We start from the raw sequence: 15,903 nt of genomic DNA, 5'->3' as shown, positions 1-15,903 counted from the left end.
ATGCTCCATCACATATATCCTAATGGATCACCTGAAATTTTTAAAAAAGATAGGTATTGATCATAATAATTCCTGCTCTTCATTAACTTTGTTTCTATGATCCTGTTTTATCAAAAGGGTCTCATCAATACAGTTATCCAGCATAATGAAGGGTGAGATTGTGCACTCCTCAAAGTTGATGTAATTAAATTGGGGCACTGAGCAAGAGTATTAATGTTTATGTGATATCAATATTGATATTTTCATGAGTGTAATAGCATGTTTTCTAGGTAAAAGCACCATTTTAAAATTTTTCTCTTCAAGCAATAGAGCAAAAGCCATACTGATTAATTCCAATGAGGATCACATCTGTAACAACAGCTGCAATTTGAAGTACTACTTAATTAAACTAATTTAAAATTCACTAACATCCTTCAAATTTTATCTTTTCCCTGGTGTAGATAAATTTGTGCTTTAAGAGTCGAGTTTTTAAAAGAATAACAAGGAAGTGCTATGAGCAACTTTAATAAATCCAGTAACTTAGAAAACTGAGGATATGATAAAAATAAATGTATATTTCAAGTATTTAATGGTGACAAGAATCTGCACAATGAACACCAAGCATACATGATATGAAATATTTTGATACTTCTTGTTAGTCTGCTCTAAGAGGAAGTCTGGTAACATGTGAGCCAGGACATATTATTGTTGGGTCCTAACTCCAGGTACATAGAGCCGAGTGTAAAAACCTATAACCCTAGAGCTGAACATTTATAAAAAGATAATATGCACAGAGGACAGGATGGAAAACTGGTGGACCTTAATTAGAGAAGGGAGAGCTATATAGAACCAGATGTATTTGGCTGGAGATGCAGGTGGGTGACAGAATTTGTGGTACCTTGTAGTCTATGTTAAAGTGGTTGTTTTCATCCTCAGGCAATAGTAACTAGCAAGGAAAAGTATTAAGCATGGAAAGTTTTAAGGATGAATCAGCTTGAGCTAACATGATTGCATAGGTTTTTCCTGTCTCCGTTTAGATGCCACCTCCTCCCAGGACCTTCTAAAGCCCATGTTATACATATACACAAAACATGATTATAGTCCTTCAATATTTACATTCAAAGCACACTGCCATTAGTCTTTCATAGAATTTAATAATCCTATCTAATAAAAGAGTAATATGCAAATTAACCCTCACCCTGTGACAAAGTGGCTGGGCAGGACACTGGTGGCGTCACCCGGGCAACGTGAGCCCAGCAGGCAAGGGGGGCCGCAGGCAGCACCCAGCAGGGCCTGCTTGCCCAACCCCATGGTGTGGAGCAGGCAGGCCCCGCAGAGAGCAGAGAACCACTGGGAGTGGGCCCAAGTCGGCAGTAGCACATCCTATGAGAGCTCCCGGATTGGAGAGGGTGCAGGCCAGGCTGAGGGACCTCCCCACCAGCCCTCCCCGCCCCCATGCATGAATTTCATGCACAGGGCCTCTAGTAGGTAATATAATTTTGTTTGCTTTTTTAGTCTCTTGAAGACCATAGTTTTCTTAAAATTATGAACTATGTCTTTCAAACACATGGTCTACAGTAGTATTTCAAATTATTCTTATTAAATATACATTTTTAAACCTAAAGTATGGTGTTCATTGTTGTCATATATTCTGTGCCATTACTTCAACTTCATATCAGTTATTTTCTTCTGGTAGTGACTCCCTGAATAACAGGATATGTTCACATATTTCATATCTCTCTAGTAATCTAGTGTTAACTATCTTCTGCAACTTTATCAAATTCCAGGTATTTCACTTGAAAGTGAAAATGAATCAAGACATATTAGCTTAAATATAATTTATAAATCTTTCTGTAATGATGCAACAAGGAATTAATCAAAGTCAAATATTCTATGATATGCTCTATAACACATCTTAATTATAATCTAGTAAGCATATCTTATTATTTCCCAGTTTACAATGTTTTGTACAAAAATTTTGTCTTATTTTATCACCAAAGTTAAAAGAGGGAGGAAAAAAGCCATTAGATAGTGAGATCAAGGATTGCATTATTGATGAAAAAATTATTAGTGCTAAGAAGATAAGTGTGTTATGCTGTGTTTTTGCTTTGTTTCTAGTAATTTGTTTCCTGAAATGGGTCATATTTTCCCTTCAGCTATTTGCAAAATAATCACAATTATGCTTTTCCTTTGTTTGAATGCTACCATCAAATTAGGCAAATTAAAAGACAGTTTTCATTATTGCTTATTTTGAATAATTTTTCAATCCATTTTTTTATTTTAACTAATACATTCCATTTACAAAACAACCAATATTATATGACTTAAGATAAAATGTATGTTAATTTTAATTTGCATTATTTTTATGTTTACTGTTGCAGAATATCATTAAATAACCAAATCTAGATATGAATTACCTACAGTTAAATATATTATGTTTTTTTTTTCTTATTGGATAATAAAGACTTGAGATTCTTAATTTAAAATAATGTAGACTACCAAGAATACTAGACCAACAGTGAAATCAATAAGCGAACAATAGACTCTATCTCAACTCCCGGAAAAAGTCAGTTTATGCTCTTGTAATCTTCAAATACATAAGCTAGTTTGTCATAGCTCTCTCCCACTTCAGGTTTGGCTTTCCTTTCTGATTGCCAGCTAGGCTGATCTATAGAGGCATTGGTCCAACACTAGCTGCAGATGAAACATTCTTACGTAGATTTCTCCATAAGCTCCTACAATTGTTTAAAGTCTAAACATTATGATAAATTACTTATTCTATGTGTCAATATATATGCCAATAAATCACTTTTTAATAATTCATTCTCTGACCATTTCTTGGATCAAATACTAAGATATATGGAAAAATTGTTCAATCATTATGTGTTTATTTATTTTTTATAAAATACAAATATATGAGGGCAATATTATAAAAGCCTCTGAGGATTTCATCTAACCTGGGTCTTGTCAATGAAACAGTATTAAATGTAGATGCAATTTGTGAAATGCTTTCATAACCATATTTTACATAATAGCTTGCCAATTAAAGTTTGGCTTAGAAGTCTTCTCCCAAGTTAATCACATATAGAAAAAAGAGCCAATATACTTTAATTATATTAATTAAATTTACAGTAGCAAAAGTAGCTATAATGAAGTAATGAATCAAACAATAAACTATGTAGCCTTACCTTGCAAAATATTGTAACTGCAGAATAATTTATGGATTAGAAATGGTGAACTCTTTGAATATTAAGATGGTTTATTCTTATTAATCCAGACCTGTCTCACATACATATACATTAAAAAAGCCTTAGATTGTTTAAAAGATATAAAAATCCTAATATTAATATAATAAAAAGATATAGAAGTATGTATTTATTACCTAAGGGCAAATGTACCAATAAAAATTGTATCAATAAAATGTAAAGTTAATGACTGGTGAATTTGAAAACATTAAATTTTAAAAATCTTAATATAAGACAGCACCATAAACAAAGTTCAAATATTACTGCCAACAAAACATACAGGCCAAAATTTAGGATTAATAGTTATTAAGAGATTAGAATAAGAAGTTTTAGAGTGGCAGTGAAGGCTTGGGGTGGAGGATGGAGCCAGGTACAGAGGGCGGGTGTCAATGAAGGAAAAAAAGGAGACATCTGTAATACTTTCAACAATAAATATACATTTTAAAAAAATCTTAAAGAAGGAACAGAGTATCTTTTTTTTTCTTTATTGATTAAGGTATTACATATGTGTCCTTGTCCCCCAATTGCCCCCCACCCCTCTACTTACACCCTTACCCCCCTGGTGTCTGTGTCCATTGGTTAAGCTTATATGCATGCATACAAGTCCTTTGGTTGATCTCTCCCCCTTACCCTCACCCTCCCTTACCTTCCCTCTGAGGTTTGATGGTCTGATTGATGCTTCTCTGTCTCTGGATCTGTTTTTGTTCATCAGTTTATGTTGTTCATTATATTCCACAAATGAGTGAGATCATGTGATATTTAACTTTCTCTGACTGGCTTATTTCACTTAGCATAATGCTCTCCAGTTCCAACTTACCATAGCTAAGATTTGGAAATAGCCTAAGTGCCCATCAGCAGATGAGTGAATTAAAGAACTGTGGTACATCTACACAATGGAATACTATGCTGGGCAAAAAAGGAGTTCTTACCATTTGCAACAGCATGGATGGAACTGCAGAATATCTTTTTAAAACAATACTTACATTCAAAAGTCAAAAAATGTTGGGTAAATCATCTAATTAACTTATTTTATAAGACTAAGTTACCAAAACTTTGTCAAGGTCAGAAAAACTAAAAACTAGATATTTTAACTGCCTTGGTGGCTTAGATGTGTTTGGGCCATTGCGATGATTCTTGAATATCAAGCCCTCAGCTTGTGTGTTACTTTTGCTAGGGTAATAATTTTTGATCATGCCCTTCATCTATCTTCTGATCTTGTACATCTTAGCCTTTATCACCCCAAACCCATGTAACATCTACTCTTTTTCAGACAAAGCATTTTCTGGCACTATTTGGATCCTAAGGGAATTCTTGATTTTGTTCTTACTACATGGGAATCAAGACCTACGTAGAAAAACTCAACATGACAGTCAATTTTCCATTTATGCAGTAACTTTCCAGGCTACTGTGACAACAGCCGATAAGGTCATTTTCTTCCAGGAGTCTCAAAGAGGATAAAGGTAAATCCATGGGAGAATAGGGACCTCATGTTTTTGCCCCACTATTTTTGTCTTTTCCTTCCTTTTTTTTAAACCTAATTATTTCCATTATCAGCTGTCCAAAAATCTTTGCTTAGAAAGCAAAAACCACCAAACATACCCTAGTACTGAAGTAATCAGTCAGTAATTAAACTGCCTATTTCAGTAATAATTTATAATCATCAAAGAAAGATAATAGAATTCAAAGCCTCAAGAATACATTGTTTATAATATTTGGAATAAATTTAAAATGTATTAGTCATAAGAATATAGCAAGAAAATGGACCCATATGCAGAAAGGAAAACATTTATTGGGAACTCATTCTAGGTGGCATATAGATTGGTAAGAGCAAGCTAATGCTTTAAAACAAATAGTATAATTTTTAAAAAAATTCTGGCAAATATGTTTCAAAATAAAGAAAGCATTATTTTAATGAGTAACCAGATAAAGAACTTCTGCAGAGAAATTGAAAGTGTAATTGTAATGGGGCAACCAAAAGAGCCTTCAAGAAAGGCAATTAAAATACACTAAAGTGAAAAATGTACTGAATGAGCATTATAGAAGATTGGAGATAGAGATAATAAGGGTCAATTAGTTCAAAGACAAGTTAATAGAATGTGGTGTTAAATTTGAAAATGGAGGAACAAAATGGATTATAGAAAACAAAACAGAACTTCAAAAGCAGATTGGCAGTTTAAGGACAGCTTTGATAAAGAAAGGTATAAAAAGAAGTTCTGAAATTTACACAATGTCTTTTCTGCTGCATTTAATTAGACAAAGTACATTTTAAAGACAACCCATATCAAGGTTGCTAAAGAAATTGATTCCTCCAGTAGAAGAGAAGATATAAAAATTAACAATGAAAAAGAGACAGGCATACGAAAAATATGAAAATATGTGGCCAATAAAAATACTACATGGACCTATTTTTTTAAAAAATTTTGTTTTATTGCTTAAAGTGTTACAAAGAGTATTGCATATGTCTCCTTTTTTCCCCCCCTTGACCTTTCCCCGGCCTCCCCTAACCCTGCCCCCCAGTGTCTTGTGTCCATTGGTTATGCTTATATGCATGCATACAAGTCCTTCGGTTGATCTTTTACCACCTCCCCCATGGACCTATTTTTATAGTTATTGCAGATATGGTATTACCTCACCACAACTGAAATGGCCATTGCACCACACTAACAGTCAATAGTATATAAAGAATTTATTATCAATGCTTACTTTTTATTTATTTTATTTTTTTAATCCTCACCCAGGATATTTTTTCCATTGATTTTTTTTTAAAGAGAGAGTGGAGGCGAGGGAGGAGAGGGAAAGAGAGAAGGAAGAACAGAGAGGTGAGAGAGATATGTCTGCTGGTTGCCTCCCAATGCACCTGACTAGGATGGAGCCTATAACCCATGTACATGCCCTTGACTGGGAAGTGAACCCTAGACCCTTCCATCTGAGGATCAATGCTCTCCCCAGTGAATGAAACCGGCAGGGCATCAGTGCTTCCTTTATAAATAGCACTTATTAGAATTTATTGTCTTTTAATTTAGTGTAAACAAATAGAAATAAGTCCATCTTTGCATGGTCTCAGGAAATGTTATTTACCCAATAAATTTGTCCCTTAAAGAAATTATTGAATATAAGTAAAAACAATGAAGAGATTCTAGAAAGCAAAGTGCATGGACCTTAACATATAACTGTTTAAATTTGTAGTTATAAGATAAAGGCTATTAAATTCAGAAATTAGGGTGATTTCTTTCCTGAAAGAAAATGTATGTAATAATTAACACATATTCTAAACCTAAAGAATAAACAAAAAAGTGTAAGGTTTTCTAGAGAGAAAAAGTAAGTCATGAACTAGGACTTGTTTATTCTCTACAGCAATAATCAATACCAGACAGCAAAGAAAAAAATGTATTCAAAGTACTGAGGGAAAAATATAAACTAACATTATAATACTAGAGGCCCAGTGCATGAAATTCGTGCACAGGTAGGATCCCTAGCGGCTGCCTGCTGCCGGCCAGGGCCTCCCTTCCTCAGATGCTGGCCGCTGGCTGAGGCCCCACTTCTCCAGCTGCCAGCTGCCAGTTGGGGCCTTCCTTCATTACCCACTGTCCCTTGGTGGTCAGCACACATCATAGCAAGCAATTGAACTACAGGTTGGTTGAACTCCCAAGGGGACACTTTGCATATGAGGTTTTCATATATAGAGATTTACAAGCCGATCTTTTTCATGCACTGTCATGTCTCCTTAACAATTCTAAAAATTAGATAATATAGCACCTTTAATAATTACAAAATTAATTCAGCCCGGCCTGCATTGTTCAGTGGTTGACTGTCGACCTATGAACCAGGTCATGATTTGATTTCCGGTCAGGGCTATGCCCAGGTTGTGGGCTCAATCCCCAGTGTGAGGCTTGCAGGAAGCATCTGATCAAAGATTTTCACTCATTATTGATGTCTCTATCTTTCTCTCACTCTCCCTTCCTCTCTGAAATCAATAAAATATATTTAAAAATAAAAAATAAATAAATAAAATAAATTTATCCACATGATTATGTGGATGAAGAACATGAGCCAAAAAAGAAACATACAAATCAGAATTCAAAATTCAGAAGGAAAACCATGATAAACCTGCAATTCCACAAATACACAAGGCAATAGAGCAAAATATTCCCTTTAATGCATTTAAAAATGTAAGCTATCAAGTTTATCCTTTTAGCAGTCATGCTTATTTACCAAGCAATGGAAATCCCTAGACCATGAAAATATTAGTTTTTTAAAACACTACTACGTTTTTGGTTCCAGTTATATTACTGATGGGAAAGCCATACATGAAATAGCCAAATTTTAAAAAAATAGTGAAAATGAAATAAAATTTGGGATAAAGGCTGTTTTATTAACTGCTACTCATAATGCCTCTGTTCAATGTAGTTAACTCTTTTCTGTATGTGTCAGTTATTGTCACAATGTTACGGATCGGATCCTTTCTTCCTTATCTGCTCTGCAATGGTGGACATGTAAGCATTTCTCCATTGTTATCAGGATTAGATTAGAGAAGATTACACTTTGTTTAGAGTACACAGGGGGATCCCTTTATGGCTGCTGTGTGCTGCTTTTTATTTATTCTCAATCCTGCTGCACAGCTTTCAGTAGCATATATGTAAAAACATCCATTATATTCCACAAATGAGTGAGATCATATTTGTTTTTCTCTGACTGGCTTATTTTGCTCAGCATATGCTCTCCAGGTCCATCCATGTTGTAATGGTAAGAATTCCTTTTTTTTTTCTTTTTACAGCAGCATAATATTCCATTGTGTAGATGTACCATAGGTTTTTAATCCACTCATCTTCTGATGGGCACTTAGGCTGTTATCGAATCTTAGCTGTTGTAAATTGTGTTGCTAGGAATATAGGGGTGCATATATCCTTTCTGATTGCTGTTTCTGATTTCTTGGGATGAATTACTAGAAGTGGGATTACTGGGTCAAATGGAAGTTCTATTTTTAATTTTTTGAGGAAACTCCATACTGTTTTCCACAATGACTGCACCAGTCTGCATTCCCACCAGCAGTGCATGAGGGTTCCTTTTTCTCCACATCCTCTCCAGCACTTGTTTGTTGATTTGTTGACAATAGCCATTCTGACAGGTGTGAGATGATACCTCATTGTTTTGATTTGCATCTCCCAGATGATTAGTGACTTTGAGCATGTTTTCATATGTCTCTTGGCCTTCTGTATTTCCTCTTTCAAAAAGTGTCTATTTAGGTCCTTTGCCCATTTTTTGATTGGATTGTTTATTTTCCTTTTGTTAAGTTGTATGTGTTCCCTATAATTTGGGAGATTAAACACTTAGTGGAGAAAACATTGGCAAATATGTTCTCCCATGCCGTGGGCTTTCTTGTTGTTTTGTTGATGGTTTCTTTTGCTGTGCTCAAGCTTTCTATTTCAATGTACTCCCATTTGTTTATTTTCTCCTTAGTTTCCATTGTCCTAGGAGCTGTACCCGTAAAGATATTGCTACCACATGTCTGCTATTTTGCTACCTATGGATTCTTCTAAGATTTTTATGGTTTCCCATCTTACATTTAAGTCCTTTATCCATTTTGAGTTTATTTTTATGTATGGTATAAGTTGGTGGTCTAGTTTCATTTTTTTTGGATGTATCTGTTCAATTTTCCCAACACCATTTATTGCAGAGACTGTCTTGCCTCCATTGTATACTCTTGCCTCCTTTGTCAAATATTAATTGAACATAATGTCTTGGGTCGATTTCTGGGTTCTCTTGTTCTGTTCCATTGGTCTATATGACTGTTCTTGTGCCAGTACCAGGCAGTTTTGAGGACAGTGGTTTTGTAATATAGCTTGCTATCTGGTATTGTGATACCTTCAACTTTGTTCTTTCTCCAGATTTCTGTAGCTATTCAGGGTCTTTTTTTTTTATTCCAGATGAACAAAAATAGAACCAGAGACATAGAAGCATAGAACAGACTGTCAAACCTATGAGGAAAGGTGCAGGGTGATGGGGTAAGAGATCATCCAAAGGACTTGTATGCAGGCATATGAGCATAACCAATGAACACAGACACCAGGGAGGTGAGGGCATGTGCTAGGAGGTGGGAGCGGCCGGGAGAGGTCAATGGGGGATGAAGGGAACTCATGTAATACTTTAAACAATAAAGAATTTAAATTAAAAACAAACGTTCAATAACACTGTACCAGCCATGATTATGTAATCATTTGTCACGTTCTCTGCTCTTGTCCTGGTCCAGTGATCACCTGACAATTGTCCTCTCGCAGTCACTTCATGTCCTGGACCTCTCACTGCCCTATTGTTAAATGGGTTCCAAATCCCTCTGAGTACTTTCCCCCCAGACTCAGCCCAACTGTCATCTGCAAGATTGTTGTCCTGGCCCTAAAGACATGGACACCACATACCCCAGACTTTTACTGCCCGGCTGGTGAACAGATGCACTCCTCAGCTCCCAGTGCACTCCTGCCCAACAGCCTTGGCCTTCACGCACCCCAGATGCGTGTTTCTGCTTGGCTGACAACCATGGACTTGCTCTGACGATGTAACCTCAAAAACTTATATGCCATGCAAATGACTTTTGCCCCACCTTCTACAATGAACTGGAGCCTTGAGAAGGAGGATCTGTTTTCAAGTTGGCCCTTTCTTAGGCACTCTCTCTTACTCTAAGGAGTTATGTTTTGTATTATCACTCTTTTGTTATGATTAGGAATTTTTATAGCAAATATCTCCTATCCAAATTATTGTGTACGATCAGTCTCCAGACTGGACCCAGGATAATACACACACTTTTAGTCTGCAAACTCTCTAAGCACAGCCATAGGAGGTTGGTTATCTCTCCGCACCTAACAACTACATGTGGTACCCAGTACAAAGCATTTGCTTCATAACTGCTTGGTTGAATTTAATCCAAAAATAAATTTACATTGCTGTATCTCATGGCTCCTCAGATTTCTTCTAAATATCAGCAAGTATTCTTCACACTAGAATCAACAGCCTCTTGATGTTTCCATATAGGCTTCTGCAAAAATAGCATAAAGCATGAATTTTTCATTAGCTATTGGGTAAGAAAGAGATTGTTTCAAGAACTAGTGTGTAGTCAATTCTGACAAATGCTGTCAAGACTTTGAAGGAGAGAAAAGTGTCAGTTTGCTAATGTGGAAGTGGTTGTTGAATTAGCAGGAGCGATTTCAGTGGAGGCCTAGAGGCAGAAACCAGCTCAGGCTGGTTGGCATATGAAAAGTAGGTGAAGAAATGAAAACAAGCATGGGGAAATCTTTCACAAATAAATATGTATTTCTGTGACATTGAAGTGACATTGCTCCTCCTATTATTTTTGTACTCTTCTTACTCTCTTTCTCCCCACCTTTTAGTAAAGAGTGTAACATTCCATATTTTTATTCTAAGATGAAATATGTACTAGAAGAAAGGTGAGATGCATGATATATAAAACTCAAGGTTTGTAAAACAAGGGTACCTATCTTTGAGAAGCTGAGAGGTGGAGGAATAGAAAGAAAAAATCTACAAAATGCCCTGTTACAGAAAGATAGACACTTGATACTTTAGGAAAAGTGAAGAAACAGATGTGTACAAAAGGTTACAGATGTAGTGGCATAAATATTAGAGATTTTGCATCTCATGGCTTTTATTTTCTTAACAGGTGGGGGAGATGAAGAAAAATCTGAATAACAATATTTATTCCTGAGAGGGAAAAAATAGCTAAGTAGGAGAATGTGATGGCAATGATAGTGACTATTGAGTTTTAAAAATCACAAAATGTCAATAAAGCCAGTGTTTTTTATTGTTTGGCTTTTATTGATAATCTTCAATTGCCCAAGGGCATGCAAAATAAAATTAGTTGAATTTATGCATGTGACTGGAAAGAAAAGTGGATGAAATTAGAACATAGTTGAAAGTATTTTCAAGAGAGTGATGAAAATGTTGAATAATGTCATTTAGAAGGGGAAGCAAAGAACTGTAAAATGTTGTGATGCTAATGATTAGGTAAACATATACTATATATATATATTTCTCAATTAACCATGTTATAGATTACTACTATAAAAACAGTGCAGGAAATTATATAATTAAACACAGACCTCTGTGTTATGTCTTAACTTGCTATCAAAATCCTTTAAGACCAATTATCCTTCCATTTCTTATATACTCACCATCGAACTTCACCACTTTTCAAAATATATGAATGGTGCATCTGTTGGATTAAATATAGTGAAGCCCTGTGTATCTCCTGCCTCAATAAATCTTTAATTTCCATAGAAATTGCCTAAAAGTCCTACAACAATAGAAAGTGAGGATTACACACACTGTTAAGTGTCTAGTAGGTGATGCACCCAGATCCCACTCCTCCAGGATGGAGACACTAAATTCCCCAGCTGCTAGAGATATTGGTGATTGATATCTCTCCACTGAGTCCCTGGAAAGGAATCTCCTTTGGTTGAAGAGGCCACCTTCCCCTGAGTTTATGTCCTCTTCTAGAAAAGTCTAATGCTTTGTTGATGTGGACATAAATGGCCTGGCCCGTCACCCCAGCAGAGGAGGCTGAAGGGCGATTCAGTCTCTGTAGCTCCCCATCACAAAGGATGAGAGCCTTCTGCAACATCACCTTGTTGCATTATATCAGGATCTTCATGTTAATCACATTAGATAACCAAAAAGTGACAATACAATTGTGGCCTTGGTAATGCAAATGCCTTTGGAGAAGTGGAAAATAATTATAAAGTTTCAGGGGTCCAACGGCCTGGGTTTATAGACATTACCAAAAATACTAAAGGTGAATGATTGCATCTGATTCCTTCCACCACTAAGAAATAATCACAATGTCTATGGGGGTTCTTTGGGCACTGGAGGCAGCATGTGCCACAGTTAGGGATATAATTTTGGCCCAAGTACCAGATGACACAAAATGCTGGCGGGGAAAATGTAAGCTGCAAGGTGGCCTTGCGTCCCATCCAATTTTAACCATAGGTGCCCTGGCACCTGCCTCTCAGCCAGCTCAGAACTATAATGACATAGGTGTCTATGGTGACCAGCATATAGAAAAGGAGACATGTAAGCTTTTTAAGCAGGTAGATTTACTAAGAATGGGGAGAGCCGAAACCGGTTTGGCTCAGTGGATAGAGCGTCAGCCTGTGGAGTGAAAGGTCCCAGGTTCGATTCCGGTCAAGGGCATGTGCCTGGGTTGTGGGCACATCCCCATTGGGAGATGTGCAGGAGGCAGCTGATTGATGTTTCTCTCTCATCGATGTTTCTAACTCTCTATCTCTCTCCCTTACTCTCTTTAAAAAATCAATAAAATATATTTAAAAAAAAGAATTGGGAGAAAAAAATTGCAGTTGTAGAGATGGCTCTGAAAAGTAACAGTGGAGGGAAAATCTCCAAGCAGGACAGAACTTTGGGCAGTACAGCCCATCCCCCACTTGTGGAAGAACAAACAATCCAAAGTAAGAATAGATGCAATTTATTTAACATGTAAAATGACTGTCAGAGATTTTTTCTAATCTCAGGGCAATTTTGGGAGGTTGTGCTTGTGTAAAATAAAATGTCTACAGTTTTGATGTAGTGTAAATTGGAAATGCAATGAAAGAGGATGAAACGAAATCAAATACCTAGACTTTCAGAATTCATAATTTCACATGTCAAATCTTTGTCATCTCAGCTTCAGTCTTTTATGTCCATCTCTTTAGAAGTCACTCATGCATAGATGCCCTACCTCCATTTTAACATGGACAAAATAAAGTATTTTCTTCCTCCAACTCTTTATCAGTGACCAAATTGTTAATATCTCTCTAAAGGAAATATTTTCCAGATGATAAAGAATAAAGTCTTCCACAAAATAGCATTTTTGGTAGTCTCTTTAAACTTGTAGTATTTATTATATACTAGAGGCCCGGTGCATGAAATTCTTGCACAAGTGGGGTCCCTAGGTCTGGCCTGCAATCAGGGCCGATCAGGTTCCCTGCCTCCCTGCCTCCTCCTTCCCTAACTCCCTCAGCGCCCTGCCACTGCCACTGGTCACCCACCATGTTCCATAACGCCCCTTGGTGGTCAGCGCACGTCATAGCAAGTGATCCAACTCCCATTCTCCTGGTCAAACTCCTGAGGGGACACTTTGCATATTAGCCTTTCATATATATAGACTAGAGGCCCAGTGTGCGGAATCGTGCAGGTAGGGCCCCTAAGCCTAGCCTGCAATCAGGGCAATCTTCTGCCCGATTGCCAGTCCCCAGGCTGAACTCCGCCTCCTCCGCTGGGGCGGGTAGGTCGCTGGTGCACCCCGCAGCTTCTGTCAGCACTGCAAGCCCCGGCAGCAGCAGTGACACCAGCAGTGGCAGCAGCAGCAGCATTGGTGGTGCCCGCATGAGTGACCCTGAGCAGATGCACGTTACATCAGCCGCCGGCTGAGTGCACGCACATGAAGGTGAAGTGGCCGGCGCCTGCTTTCCCACTGGCCTGAGCCCCCGAGCAGCCAGGGGTGAGCTGGGGATCCCAATAGCCTGACAGCCAGCCACGTCCTGCCACCACCCACCCCAGTTCCCCCATTCACCATCGCAGATCCATCAGAGCCTGTGGGCTGGGGGAAGGGACCAAGAAGCCAGCCATTCCACCTGCTCACCAGTCCCCAGTCCCACCCCGCCACCACCCACCTCATGATGACTGGTCAAGCGGTCTTTCCGGTCATTATGGTTATGGTCCCTGGCCTTTTATTATATAGGATGTGCTCTCTCTCTCTCTCTCTCTCTCTCTCCCTCTATATATATATATATATATATATATATATATATATATATATATAGTCTGTACACCTTGCTGAAAATCAGGACATCATTTGTTAAATTCTAGGACAACTAGATTTGTCTCCCAACTCCGTGGAGATTACCTCAGAACTGCAATTTCAGTGATGAGTACAGGTAACCATATGCAAATCTCCAATGGAAACTGCTCTCAGAGAAAACTAGCATTTATAAAAAGAGCAGATTTGGAATTTATCTTACTAATAAGGGAACTTTGTCAGGACTGTGAATAAAATTGTAAATTAAAGAATAACATAATTCCCTTGGATGAAAAGCTTCTTATAATGTGTTGTAATCAGGAATATTTACTATTTATTTAATTGTAACTAAGGAAAAATAAAGATCTAGGTATGTATCACTTATTAATATTAAAGTTTGCTGACTTATCCTGGAATAATCATTGTGAGATAAAACCATCCCTATTCACAGATTAAAATAGAGAAGTGTAGTGTGATCTTTTAACATCCTTATGGTCACATAATTTTGAAGAGTCAAACTATCCCTCATAGAACTGTCTGGTTCTAAACTCCCACATGGTACTGTTGCTCTTCTCTCAGATGCACCCCTCATTTCCAGGAACGGGTAGAGGGGAACACTTTGGCATCATATTTTTGCATCATTCTGCAATGCACATTCTCTATTTGAAAGCAGATTTAAAGTATCTCTTTTAGAGTGATTGAAGGGCTAAAGTACATTTAATACTAGTTTTATAATAAATGTGTGTTCTGCTTCTGCAACCATAATGTACTAGCATTTTAGTTCATAAACTTTCAAAGCCCAAGGATTTTGTCCATAAAACTTATTTCAGGAGTTAATACAATGTCCTTGGCAAGTTAGGAACCTCAAGTTTTAATAAAAGAGAGAATGATTGAAGAATTTAAAGATTATTCAATTTTATTTATAAGTTCAGAACTTTCATAATATAAATTACAAAATACATAATCTCCACATAATTGCTGATTAAACAAATTTTCATTTCTAGAATATGAAATATTTCTTGTATTTTCTTTATTGAAAATTTTAATTTAATGTACAGCTCTTTAGTGTGTGTGTGTGTGTGTGTGTGTGTGTGTGTGTGTGCTTTAGTCCTCACCTGAGGATATTTTGTCCACTGATTTCTAGAGAGAGTTAAAGGGAGAGAAGAGAGAGAGTAAGAGAAAGAAAGAGAGAGAGAAACACATCTCCATGAGAGAGACACATCGATTAGTTGCCTCCAGCAGGTGCTCTAAAATGAGCTGGGAAACGTGCAACTGAGGAAAGAGGTACATGCCCTTGAGTGGAAATCAAACTCACTACCGTTTAGTCTGGAGGCCTACACTCTAATCACTGAGAAAAACTAGCCAGGGATAATGTGGTATTTTCCTTTAATTTTCTTTATATTTCCTATCTTTCTAAAAGTTATATTAGACTTTCTCACATATCCCAATGATTCTTTAGAATTCAGTGGTTGTCAAGTTTTTGGTTTCTTTTGATGAGCGCTGGATCTTGATCAAAGGAATGAAACAAATATGAAGCTTCTTTTTTTTTTTTAAAAAAAAATAAGTTTTGTGTAAGCCTACCTTGTACTGGATTGATACTTGCCCTGCTCTCCCCAGAAAGCCTCAGGATGTTAGCAGGAGATTTTAATATCCTCATGGTGTTATCAGTAACAACAAGCCAAATTTGAGATATGTGTGTGGGGGGAAGGGTACATTCCTCCCCTGAGGGGTTACCACAAGAGACATGAAAATGTTTGTAACCACCTACTATAGGGAATGTAATGGGAAGTCAAAAACAGCTGAAAAGGATGGAATGAGGATAAAGAAAAACTACTTGTTTACCATCCTAATATATAAACACCCAGGGTCCATAACATCCAAAAT

The 15,903-nt window shown here is 37.1% G+C and overlaps 1 pseudogene; it reads right to left on the bottom strand.

Annotated features, from left to right (window-relative positions):
- Positions 1-15,676, bottom strand: part of LOC132240580 (inositol polyphosphate 1-phosphatase-like) — an 83,432-nt pseudogene extending 67,756 nt beyond the window's left edge.
- Between the last annotated feature and the right edge of the window lie 227 nt (positions 15,677-15,903).

Source organism: Myotis daubentonii, chromosome 1 (genome assembly GCF_963259705.1).
Source record: "Myotis daubentonii chromosome 1, mMyoDau2.1, whole genome shotgun sequence".
Lineage (NCBI taxonomy): Eukaryota > Metazoa > Chordata > Mammalia > Chiroptera > Vespertilionidae > Myotis > Myotis daubentonii.
The sequence above is the reverse complement of the archived record's forward strand: the minus strand, read 5'-3'. Positions and strand labels throughout refer to the sequence as shown.